This window comes from Nomascus leucogenys, chromosome 10 (genome assembly GCF_006542625.1).
Source record: "Nomascus leucogenys isolate Asia chromosome 10, Asia_NLE_v1, whole genome shotgun sequence".
Classification (NCBI taxonomy): domain Eukaryota; kingdom Metazoa; phylum Chordata; class Mammalia; order Primates; family Hylobatidae; genus Nomascus; species Nomascus leucogenys.
Window position 1 is genome coordinate 54,830,514 of NC_044390.1, and position 13,633 is coordinate 54,844,146.

The window sequence follows — 13,633 nt, forward strand, 5'->3', positions numbered from 1 at the left end:
TTTTGAGATGGAGTCTTGCTCTGTCACCTGGCTGGAGTGCAGTGGCGCGATCTCAGCTCACTGCAACCTCCACCTCCCGGGTTCAAGTGATTCCCCTGCCTCAGCCTCCCAAGTAGCTGGGATTACAGGCACCCGCCACCATGCCCGGCTAATTTTTTGTATTTTAGCAGAGACGAGGTTTCACCATGTTGGCCAAGACGGTCTCGATCTCCTGACCTCGTGATCTGCCTGCCTTGGCCTCCCAAAGTGCTGGGATTAGAGGCGTGAGCCACCGCGCCCTGCCTTTTTTTTTTTTTTTTGAGACAAAGTCTCGCTCTTGTCACCCAGGCTGGAGTGCAGTGGAGTAATCTCCGCTCACTGTAACCTCTGCCTCCTGGGTTCAAGCAATTCTTCTGCCTCGGCCTCCCAAGTAGCTGGGATTACAGGCACCTGCCACCACGCCTGGCTAATTTTTGTGTTTTTAGTAGAGACGGGGTTTGACTGTGTTGGCTAGGCTGGTCTCAAACTCCCAACCTCAGGTGATCCACCCGCCTTGGCCTCCCAAAGTGCTGGGATTACAGGCATGAGCCACTGCCCCCAGCCCTTTTTCAAGTAGTTTCGATCTAGGGTTGGTTGAATCAGCAGATACAGAAACCTCCAATACAGCAGGCAAGAGGCAACTTTTATTTTATTTTTATTTCTTTATCTTTAGAGAAAGGGCCTTACTCTGTCACCCAGGCTGAAGTGCAGTGGTGCGATCATAGTTCACTGCATCCTCGACCTCCTGGGCTCAAGTGATCCTCCCACTTCAGCCGCCCAAGTAGCTGGGACTACAGGTGTGCACCACCATGCCCAGGTAATTAATTTTTTTTTGTAGAGATGGGGTCTCGCTATGTTGCCCAGGCTAGTCTCAAACTCCTGGTCTAAAGCAATCCTCCAGCTTCAGCCTCCCGAAGTGCTGGGATGACAGGCGTGAGCCAACACACCCATCTGAAAGAGGCAACTTTTTTTTTTTTTCTTTTAGAGACAGAGTCTCGCTGTGTCAGCCAGTCTGGAGTGCAGTGGCGTGATCCCAGCTCACTGCAACCTTCACATCCCGGGTATAAGTGATTCTCCTGCCTTACTTAGCCTCTTGAGCTGGAACTACAGGCACATACCACCATGCCCGGGTAATTTCTGTATTTTTTGGTAGAGATGGAGTTTTGCCATATTGCCCAGGCTGGTCTCGAACTCCTGACCTCAGGTGATCCACCTGCCTCGGCCTCCCAAAGTGCTGGGATTACAGGCGTGAGCCACTACACCTGGTCACAAGAGGCAACTTTTGACTGCAACCCCATTGTATTTTGTCTCCCAGATTGTAAGGAGCCGTGTCCCCTTTGTGAGTACCCTCTATCTTCTCCGCATCCAACAGCCCAGTTTGGACTGGTGTTCAACTGGAATTCAAGGGCCCACATTGCCCGGTCCAAGCTGTGTTTTGGAAAAGGATGATGAATGATCTACAGCCTCCTCTGAGTAAATGAAATCACATCTTCAAAGCCCATTTTATGTAAAAGGACATTCTCATCCTGGAACAGTTGTGGAAGGCTATTTTTAAAACTGTCAGGAAGCGTCTGGGAAACAAAGCAACTGCCTCTTGAAATAATGGAGTCAATATTTCTGCCTCTTATCAGATCAAGTTCCTTTGAAACATGCTACTTTTTTTTTTTTTTCAAAAATTTTCCCCAAAGTTACTAGGACCTGTACAAATTGTATCATGAGCTGTTTTTGGAAAAATATAAAAGGAAATGGAAATACGATGGTTATCGCAAGCTTATTCCAAAGAGATGACGTGATGTGGGCTTGCCTGGGTAGAGTCGTGTTTACATTGAGTGGTCTTTATTTTTATTATTTTATTATTATTATTATTATTATTTTTTTTTTTTTGAGACGGAGTCTTGCTGTGTCCCCCAGGCTGGAGGGCAGTGGCGCGATCTCGGCTCACTGCAAGCTCCGCCTCCCAGGTTCACGCCATTCTCCTGCCTCAGCCTCCCGAGTAGCTGGGACTACAGGCACCCGCCAACATGTCCGGCTAATTTTTTTTGTATTTTTAGTAGAGACGGGGTTTCACCGTGGTCTCGATCTCCTGACCTCGTGATCCACCCGCCTTGGCCTCCCAAAGTGCTGGGATTACAAGCGTGAGCCACCGCGCCCGGCCTATTTTTATTATTTTATTATTATTATTATTTTGAGACAGTTTTGCTCTTGGTGCCTAGGCTGGGGTGCAATGGAGTGATCTCGGCTCCCTGCAACCTCCACCTCCCAGTTTCAAGAAATTCTCCTGCCTCAGCTCCCCGAGTAGCTGGAATTATAGGCGCCTGCCACCACGCCAGGCTGATTTTGTTTATTTTTAGTAAAGATGGGGTTTCACCATGTTGGCCAGGCTGGTCTCGAACACCTGACCTCAGGTGATCTGCCCACCTCAGCCTCACAAAGTGCTGGAATTGCAGGCATGAGCCACTGCACCCAGCCGAGTGGGTCTTTAAATATCACTCCTTGATTTGCTTTCTGGTTTGGTTTTGTTTTGGGGACAGGATCTTGCTCCATTGCCCAGGCTGGAGTGCAGTGGTGTGATCATAGCTCACTGGAGTCTCAACCTCCTGGGCTCAGGCCATCCTCCTACCTCAGCCTCCTGAGTAACTGGAACCACAGGCATGTGCCACCATGCCCAACTACTTTTTAAAAATTGACCAGGCACGGTGGCTCACACCTGTAATCCCAGCATTTTGGGAAGCCAAGGCAGGTGAATCATGTGAGGTCAGGAGTTCAAGACCAGCCTGACCAACACGGTGAAACCCCATCTCTACTGAAAATACAAAAAATTAGCCGGGCATGGTGGGGGGTGCCTGTAGTCCCAGCTACTCAGGAGGCTGAGGCAGGAGAATCGCTTGAATCGGGAGGCAAAGGTTGCAGTGAGCTGAGATGGCACCACTGCACTCCAGCCTGGGCAACAGGGTGAGACTCTGCCTCAAAAAAAAAAAAAAAATTGTTCATAGAGATGAGGTCTCTCTATGTTGCCCAGGCTGGTCTGGAACTCCTGGCCTCAAGCAATCCTCCTGCCTCAGCCTCCCAAAGTGCTGAGATTACAGGCGTGGCCACCGTACCCAGCCTGATTTCCTTTCTGACTGACGTGCAGGGGTGCTCTCTATTCATGACCTTGGACCTAACCTCTGTGCACCTCAGTTTTCTCATTTGACTAAGGAGGTTGGACCAGACAACCAGTGAAGACTTTTCTTTTTTCCTTTTTTTTTTTTTTTTTTTGAGACAGAGTGTCACTCTGTCACCCAGTGGCACAGTCTCGGCTCACTGCAACCTCCGCCTCCCGGGTTCAAGTGATTCTCCTGCCTCAGCCTCCCAAGTAGCTGGGATTACAGGCACGTGCCACCATGCCCGGCTAATTTTTGTATTTTTGGTAGAGACAGAGTTTCACCATGTTGGCCAGGCTGGTCTCAAACTGCTGACCTCAAGTGATCTGCCTGCCTTGGCCTCCCAAAGTGCTGGGATTACAGGTGTGAGCCACTGCGCCCAGCCCAGTGAAGACCTTTCTAGCTCTAAAAGCCTTTAAGATGATTATTCAAGTCTCTAAAAAGACACGTATTTTAGGATCTCAGATAATAAAAAAAGAAAAATTGAATAAACATTATCTTGTGAGCCTCATCTTTAAAATATTTTGCTTACTCTTGATAACCTTAATTTCATAGTTAAGGGAGAAATCCTAGTTCAAATAACACTAACATACAGGCCAGGCACAGTGGCTCATGCCTGTAATTCCAGCACTTTGGGAGGCTGAGGCAGAAGGATCACTTGAGGCCAGGAGTTCGAGGCTGAGGTGAGCTATGATGGCACCACTGCTCTCCAGCCTGGGCGACAGAGCAAGACCCCAACTCTAAAAACAACAAAAAACTCGCCTAATATAATGTCTCAATAATATATCAACAATGTGTAATTATATCAATATGTTATATATCAATAATATATCTCATAAACTTTTAAAACACCATCGCAAGAAACACTAGTTTAATAAATGAGCAATTCTGTGACTTTCCATTGTTATTCCTATATTAACCTTCACTTGGGAGAGAGAACACTTTCTGAGGCCAGAAACAAGGACTTTGAGATCCTGCTCTGTGATGAACATTATTTCTTTGTACTAAGGACAAAGGGCAGAATTTCCACTACGAGAGCCAAAAAAAGACTCAAGACAAGATGTAGCAATTGTTCAACTATAAACACACTTTTTAAAGGAAATGAGGATCCTGGTTCTAAGAGAACAATATGGTGGACCAGAACCCTGGTTTATTTTCCGGTTCTAGGTCCTGGAGCAAGATACCTGTGGCTTCTCTTCCCCTAAGGTAGACCAGAGAAGATATTGAAGCCATGGACAGGCAACATGCATCTTGGAAAAGGCACAGCCTAAAGTCAGAATTGGTGTGAAGACAGCTTCACCCCTGGAGAGTGTGACCTTGGGTTGCTCAAATCACTACTTGGAGTCCCCATTTTTCTTCATCTATAAAATAGAGGTCATTGGCCGGGCACGGTGGCTCATGCCTGTAATCCCAGCACTGTGGGAGGCCAAGGCAGGTGGATCACCTAAGGTCAGGAGTTCGAGATCAGGCTGGCCAACATGGTGAAACCCTGTCTCTACTAAAAATACAAAAATTAGCTGGGTGTGGTGGCAGGTGACTGTAATCCCAATTACTCAGGAGGCTGAGGTGGGAGAATTGGTTGAACCTGGGAGGCGGAGGCTGCAGTGAGCTGAGATCACACCACTGCACTCCAGCCTGGTCAAGACAGACTGAGACTCCGTCTCAAAAAAGAAAAAAAAAAAAAAAAAATGGAGGTATAACAGCTATCCCTCAGGGCATATTCTAGATGTTCAAGTAAAGTGGTAGAAACAGTAGTAGTGGTTTTTTTTTGTTTTGTTTTGTTTTGTTTTGTTTTTTTGAGATGGAGTCTCATTCTGTTGCCCAGGCTGGAGTGCAGTGGCGTGATCTTGGATCACTGCAAGCTCTGCCTCCCGGGGTTCACGCCATTCTCCTGCCTCAGCCTCCTGAGTAGCTGGGACTACAAGTGCCTGCCACCATGCTCGGCTAATTTTTTGTATTTTTAGTAGAGACGGGGTTTCACCGTGTTAGCCAGGATGGTCTCGATCTCCTGACCTCATGATCCACCCACCTCAGCTTCCCAAAGTGCTGGGATTACAGGTGTGAGCCATCGCGCCCGGCCAGGTTTTTTTTTTTAATTAAAAATTTTTAATTATGGCCAAGCTCAGTGGCTCACACCTGTAATCCTAGCACTTTGGGTGGCCTAGGCGGGAGAGTCACTTGAGGCCAGAAGTTTGAGACCAGCCTGGCCAATCTGGAGAAACCCCGTCTCTACTAAAAATACAAGAATTAGTGGGGCGTGGTGGCACACACCTGTAATCCCAGCTGCTTGGGAGGCTGAGGCACGAAAATCACTTGAACCTGGGAGGTGGAGGTTGCAGTGAGCAAAGATTGTGCCACTGCGCTCCAGCCTGGGTGACAGAGCAAGACTCTCTCTCTCAAAAAAAAATTGATTATTATAAAAAACATGAAACTTACCATTTTAACCATTTAAAAATTTATTCAGCTGGGCGCGGTCGCTCACACCTGTAATCCCAGCACTTTGGGAGGCTGAGGCGGGTGGATCACGAGGTCAGGAGATCAAGACCATCCTGGCTAACACGGTGAAACACCATCTCTACTAAAAATACAAAAAATTAGCCGAGCGTGGTGGCGGGTGCCTGTAGTCCCAGCTACTCGGGAGTCTGAGGCAGGAGAATGGTGTGAACCCGGGAGGCGGAGCTTGCAGTGAGCCGAGATTGCACCACTGCACCCCAGCCTGGGTGAAAAAGCGAGACTCTGTCTCAAAAAAAAAAAAAAAAAAAGCATTTCATTTATTTTATTTTATGTATGTATTTATTTATTGAGACAGGGTCTCACTCTGTTGCCCAGGCTGGAGTGCAGTGGTGCGATCTCGGCTCACTGCAGCCTTCGCACCCCGGGCTCAAGTGATCCTCCCATTTCAGCCTTCTGAATAGCTGGGGCTATAGGCACGCAGCACCATGCCTGGCTAATTTTTGTATGTTTTCTAGAGATAGAGTCTCACTACATTGTGCAGGCTGGTCACAAACTCCTGAGCTCAAGGGATCCTCCCAAAGTGTTGGGGTTACAGGTGTGAGCCACCGTATCTGGCCTAAATTTATTTATAATTTATAAAACTTTTTATTCATTTTTTATTTTTTTAGAGACAGGGTGTCACTATGTTGCCCAGGCTGGATTCAAACTCCTAGGCTCAAGCAATCCTCCCGCCTCGGCCTCGGGGGTAACTGGGACTACAGATGCATGCCACTGTGTCCAGCCAGCTCCACTTTAACCACTTTTTAAAAAAAAGACACTTTTAAGTGCGTGATTTAGTAATGTTAAATATATTCACACCATTCTGCAACAGATCTCTAGAACTTTTTCATTTTGCGAAATTGACACTCTGTACCCATTGAGCAATTCCCCATAACCCCACTTCCGACTCCCAGCCAGTGGTACTGGTTTTTGTTATTATTCATTCAGATGGGTATTATTCTTATTATTTTAGATGGAGTCTCACTCTGTCACCTGGGCTGTAGCGCAGTGGCACGATCTCAGCTCACTGTAACCTCTGCCTCCTGGGTTCAAGCAATTCTCCTGCCTCAGCCTCCCGAGCAGCTGGGATTACAGGTGCCCGCCACTATGCCCAGCTAATTTTTTTGTATTTTTAGTAGAGACGGGCTTTCACTATGTTGGCCAGGCTGGTCTCGAACTCCTGACCTTGTGATTTGCCCGCTTCGGCCTCCCAAAGTGCTGGGATTACAGGCTTGAGCCACCGCACCCGGCCCAGATGAGTATTATTAAAGCTATGGTTACTATCCAGGGATTGCTTTGAGCTTTTAGAGCAGGGCCTGTATATTCTAGCTCTACTACCCAAGAACCGACTGAGGGGCAGCTCTGTCTGTATTAACTAAGCTACTATATTATTCCTCATTATAGGAATGGAATCTCATTGTAAAGGAAACCGGTGTGGTGGAGGGGAAGTCCCAGCCCTGCGTCTCCATTCCGTGCCATTGTACGAAGGTCATGGGAGAAAAGGGGGCTTGAGTGTCCTGGGTGCCTTCTATGGACCAAGCACTTTCTCGACCACCATTCAGGTGGTCACATCCAAGACCAAGATGTACACTTGGATTCAGAGGCTTGGCCAGGGGACTTTCCATTTGACGGAGACAGATGCCATTGCCTCTCTGTGGCACTGCCTGGCTGCATCACCAGCTTGTCTCTGCTTCGACAGTGGTTATTTTTATAGCTGACAATGAGACTTACTGGAAATGGTTTGGCACTCATGTGTAGAAAGTGCCTGTATTTAAATCTGAGGAGTTGGAGTGCCTGGGCCCTGGAAGATGGGTGGTTCTTCAGGCCCTTGGCCAAGACCTTTAAGCCATAGAGCAGATCCCTTCCAGCCCAGGAAAAATTCCAGGGATTCTCAGCCTTTCTGAGGACTGGTTCTCTCAGAGCATCTGTTTGAAGCCTTGGAGCTGTCATCCTTTCTCTTGTCTCAGGCCCTCACGGCTCACCCCAGTCCATTCATGTTACGCAGCAGAGCTCGTCAGCTTGTAAAACTGAAACTCTGCCCCCACTAAATACTCATTCCCCATTTCCTCCTCCCCCAGCCCCTCGCACCCACCATTCTACTTCCTGTCTCTATGAATCTGATGCATGGACTCATACGGTATTTCCCTTTTTGTGTCTGGCGTATTTCACTTAGGATAATTCCTATTGGAGCATGTATGTGTCAGAATCTTTCTTTTTCTTTTTCTTTTCTTTTTTTTTTGAATTGTAGTCTCGCACTGCCGCCCAGGCTGGAGTGTAATGGCGTTATCTCGGCTCACTGCAACCTCCGCCTCCTGGGTTCAAACAATTCTCCTGCCTCAGCCTCCCGGGTAGCTGGGATTACAGGCACGCACTACCACGCCCAGCTAATTTTTGTATTTTTAGTATAGACTGGGTTTCACCATGTTGGCCAGGCTGGTTTTGAACTCCTGACCTCATGATCCGCCCGCCTTGGCCTCCTAAAGTGTTGGGATTACAGGTGTGAGCCACCGCGCCCGGCCCTATAATCTCTTTCTTTTTAAAAACTGAATACTATTCCATTGTCTGGATAGATGGATAGACAACATTTTGTTTATCCATTCATTCATCAGTGGATACTTGGTCCAAATTTTATGTTATATTGACAAAATAATTGTATTAAAAATAGTAATGTGGCTGGGCGTGGTGGCTCACGCCTGTAATCCCAGCAATTTAAGAGGCCAAGGTGGGTGGATCACTTGAGGTCAGGCATTTGAGACCCTTCTGGCCAACACAGTGAAAACTGTCTCTACCAAAAATACAAAAATTAGCTGGGAGTGGTGGTGGGCGCTTGTAATTCCAGCTGCTCGGGAGGCTGAGGCAGGAGAATCACTTGAACCCGGGAGGCGGAGGTTGCAGTGAGCCGAGATTGCATCACTGCACTCCAGCCTGGGCGACAGAGCAAGACTCCTTCTGAAAAAAAAAGTAAAGTTTTACAACAAAAGCAACTTATTCTCAATTGCTTTTTTTAAATCTTAAAATTGAGCTGAAATTCACATAACATAAAACTAACCATTAAGTGTACAATGTAGTGGCATTTAGTGCATTCACAATGTTGTGCAACCATCACCTCTGTCTAATTCCAGAACATTTGCATCCCCCAAGAGGAGACCCTGTCCCCATCAGCAGCCACTCCCCATTCCCCTCCCCCAGCCCCTGGCAGCCACTCATCTGCTTCCTGTCTCTATGGATTTGCCTGTTCTGGGTATTTCGTATCAGTGGGATCTCACATTATGTGGGCTTTTGTGTCTGGCTTCTCTCACTCAGAATGTTTTGGGGGCTCATCCACATTGTAGCATGGATCAGTGCTTCATTCCTTTTCGTGGCTGAATAATATTCCATTGTATGGATGGATCACAGTTTTCATATTCATTCTCTAATGGACACTTGGGTTCTTTCTACTTTTTGGCTGTTATGAATAGTGCTTTGAGGAACATCCCGATTGTTTTTTGAGACAGTCTCACTCTGTCGCCCAGCAGGTTGGAGTGCAATGGAGCAATATTAGCTCACTGCAGCCTCTGCCTCACGGGTTCAAGTGATCCTCCCACCTCAGCCTCCCGAGTAGCTGGGATTACAGGTGTACTCCACCATGCCTGGCTAATTTTTGTTGGCCAGGCTGGTCTGGAAGTCCTGGGCTCAAGTGATCTGCCCGCCTCGGCCTCCCAGAGTGCTGGGATTACAGGCATGAGCCACTCGCTGCTCTGGGCCCCCAGTTGTTTCTTAAGCAAGCAAACAACAATAAAAGTTAATTGCCAAAACTTTTCCTCCAGGCAACAACCTTTCAGGGACCTCTCCCACTTAAAAAAGCACCAAAGGAGATGCACATTTACATCTGAGAAAGGCCCAGTTCAAGGTCAGCTTATGGGCAGACACCTTCCCTCCCGCCTGTGCTGAAGTTAGCTCCTGGTGGGGCAGTTGCTGGTGACGTCAGGATTCTCCAAAAACATGGAATTTCTCCACCCCCAACCTGCCTCCCAGAGACCAGCGGAATTAAGTAGATTGAATGGGCTTGTTTCCTTGGATTTTTTCTCTCTCTCTCTCATTTATTTATTTAGAGACAAGGTCTCTCTCTGTTGCCCAGGCTGAAGTGCAGTGGCATGATCTTAACTCACTGCAACGTCCACCTCCTGGGTTCAAACAATTCTCAGCCTCCCCAGTAGCTGGGACTACAGCCATGCACCACTACACCCAGCTAATTTTTTTTTTTTTTTTTTTTTTTTTTTTAATTAGAGACACGGTTTCACCATGTTGGCCAGGCTGGTTTCAAAATCCTGACCTCAGGTGATCTGCCCGCCTTGGCCTCCCAAAGTGCTGGGATTACAGGCATGAGCCACCACACCCAGCCTAGAAATTATGTTTAGATTAATTTTTTAGAGATTATTATTAGGCCAGGCACAGTGGCTCATGCTTGTAATCTCAGCACTTTGGAAGGCCGAGGGGGGTGGATCACTTGAGGTCAGGAGTTCACTAAATAATTATTATTATTTTAAGGACAGGGTCTTGCTCTGTTGCCCAGGCTGGAGTGCAGCGGTACAATCACAGCTCATTGCAGTCTCGACCTCCTGGCCTCTAGGGATCCTTCTGCCTCAGCCTCCTAAGTAGCTGGGACCACGGGTGCACATCACCATGCCCAGCCCTGTCTCCCTCTCTCTTACTAATGGGCACCATTCCTTCATTGAGCACCTACTGTGTGCCAGGCATAGCCCGGATTCCATCCATTAGAGATAGAGCCCGGCCAAGATACCTGCTAAGAGCCCAGCTCTACAGAGGAGGAAAGAGGCTGAGAGCTGCCTTCCCATGCCTGAGGTTGACAGCGGTGACATGAGGAACTGAGCTTAGATTTGTCCAGGGCCCCTGGCCAGTGCCTCCCGAGTCACTGAGAGCTCAGATCCAAGCATCAGGGAATAGCAGCCCCGCCAGCAATTCTTGTACAGATGCAGCGAGGGAGGTTGGTGGGAACGGCCTCCAGCTTCTGAGATGAGAAACCCTTCCTTCGACAAATCTCTGTATGACTCAAAACGAGCCCCTGGCAAGGTGGCCTGAGTCACCACCGGGGCGCATTGAGGAAATGAGATGTCAGGATGTGTTTGCGGTTTGGGGTTCAACGGAAACACACCAGGAATGTGGAGAATTCTGCCCCAAGAGCCAGGATCGGTGCGTCTGAGTTACATTAAAGCCAAGAGGAGTGGGAATGGGGCTGGCCAGACTTCTGATTCCTGAGTTTTTTCCCTGGAGCTGGAACATCTCATAGCTCCGAGGCTGCAGACGAGGGCTTGGCTGTGAAGTGCGTCTCTCGATCTTGGGACAGTCCCCAGAAAGGCCAACCTGGGGTCAAGGTTGAAAGCGGAGGGCAATTCAGGAGGCAGCCTGCGGAGTTACAGCAGCCCGCTGAGTGGCGCCTGGCATTCGGTGGGCGAGGTGCTATTTCCTGAATGACTGTGTCCGTTTAGAGCCACGTGTCTCGGAGAGTGGCCCGTGGACAGATGCACGGCCAAGCCAGAGTGCCTGCTCGCGTGCCAGCTCCCGGACCCTGCCAGAGGGCCCCCACTTGGGATTCTACCCACTGGAGAGGATGCGGGTGGAGGGAGGCTGAGCGCCCAGCAGGGTGGCAGGAAACAGCGCTCTCGGTTTACTTTTCTCACCAGCCCTGGTGGGAGGGAGCTGTGGCTCAGAGAGGGCCAGGCGTGCACCCAGGGCCATGGCCAGGGGCAAGGGGCAGAAGTAGGGGCAGCCAGGGCTGAGGGACTCTGAATCCTGTCTACACTACACACTACGTGCTCTACCCAGCATCTCCAGCCAGCCAGGGCCAACGGATCCAAGTCCCCATCTACACTACACGCTGCACGCTTTATCCAGCATCATCTTGGCCTTGGGGCCAGAAATTCTGTCATTCCAGGAAGGCTTGGATTTTGTGTGTTGCTCTCTGTGACTATGACAGGGGAGTAAAACCACTGTCCCCATCATGGTCCTGACCCCTTGGGTCAACCAGGTCCCCTGAGTCATTCAGCCATCCCTCTCTGCTGCTACCCAGCCTAGTGGGATGGAGGAGCCAGCCACAGATGTGGTGCTCCCACTCTGTGAGGTCCAAGCTGGCACAGGGCAGGCTGGGGTGCTTCTATGGGAATCAGGGCAGGCTTCCCAGTGGAGGTGATGCCGGAGCCAGGCCTTGGGGGGTGGACTGGCATCTGCCCCATGGACACACAGGAAGGGCTTTTTGCCATAAGGAACAGCCTGTGCAAAGATGTGGGACTGGGGAAGGGTCACGGGAGTTGGAGGACCTGGAGATGTGGATGGGAGCAGGGGATGCTGTTGTGGGAGGGGTCTTGACTAAAGCTGGGGACACGTGGCAGCCCCCCAGAAGCGGACCTCCAGTGGAGTCCCCACTGGCAGCCTTGAAGCTGTGGGGAGCAGCCACTCTCGTTGTTCCCCACAGTGATCTTGGGGGAATCATCCACTCTAGAAGCCACGAGCCCACAGGAGCCCTCGGAACTCACTAGGGCAACATCCAGAAGAGCCCATGCACATCTCATGTCTGCAGAGAGAGCCCCAGGTGCACTGAGTCCCTGCACAAAGCCAGACTGGTCCCCACTCAGGAGCTCAGGCCCCTAAAGGACCTTCCCACTGCTAGAATGTTCTTTTTTGTCTTTTTTTTTTTTTTTTTTTTGAGGTGGAGTGTCGCTCTGTCACCCAGGCTGGAGTGCAATGGTGCAATCTCAGCTTACTGCAACCTCCGCCTCCCGGGTTCAAGCGATTCTTCTACCTCAGCCTCCTAAGTAGCCGGGATTACAGGTGCCTGCCACCATGCCCAGCTAGTTTTTTTTTTTTTTTTTTTTTTTTTTTTTTTTTTGTATTTTTAGTAGAGATAGGGTTTCACCATGTTGGCCAGGCTGGTCTCGAACTCCTGACCTCAGGTGATTCACCTGCCTCAGCCTCCCAAAGTGCTGAGATTACAGGTGTAAGCCACTACACATGGCCTTTTTCTTTTTTTCTTTTTCTTTTTCTTTTTCTTTTTCTTTTTCTTTTTCTTTTTGAGACAGGGTCTCACTCTGTTGCCCAGGCTGGAGTGTGGTGATGCAATCACGGCTCACTGCAGCCTCCACTTCCCTGGCTCAAGTGATCCTCCCACCTCAGCCTCCCGAGTATCTGGGATTACAGGCGCATGCCACCATGCCTGGCTGAATTTTTTTGTATTTTTTCTATGGATGGGGTCTCACCATGTGGCCCACGCTGGTCTCAAATGCTAGGATTTTCTGATGAATCTTAGAGTAGGTCCTCCTTGTCTTTACAAGTGCATTCTTGAATTTTCACATATTTCTTAAGTTTGCCAAATTCCTCTCTGTTTCTTATTTCTCACTTCATTCCATTGTGGTCAGAGGACATACTTTATAGACTTGCGATCCTTTTCAATGCATTGGATTTCTTCTTTGGCCTCTCCCAGGGAATGTTCCTTGCACCCTCGAGAAGAAAGTGTGTCCTGCTGTTGTGTGGAGTGTCCTATAGCTGCTTGTTAGGTCTCACGGATTCATAAACTCCCTGTGTTTAAAAAAAAAAGGAGGGGGGATGGCGGGGAGAGAAAAAACAAAATGGCTTGCAATGACAAACCATTGACAAAATGTCAATTTTGTGGCAATCGACAAAATGTCAATGCAATGTTCTGTTTACATCGTTCTAGATTATATGATTTATTTACTTATTTTGAGACAGGGTCTCACTCTGTCGCCCAGGCTGGAGTGCAGTGGCGTGATCGTGGCTCATTGCAACCTCCACCTCCTGGGTTCAAGTGATTCTCATACCTCAGCCTCCTGAGTAGCTGGGACCATATCTGCACACCACCACGCCTGGCTTTTTTTTTTGTATTTTTAGTAGAGACAGGGTTTCACCATGTTGGCCAGGCTGGTCTCGAACTCCTGGCCTCAAGTGATCTGCTCGCCTTGGTCTCCCAA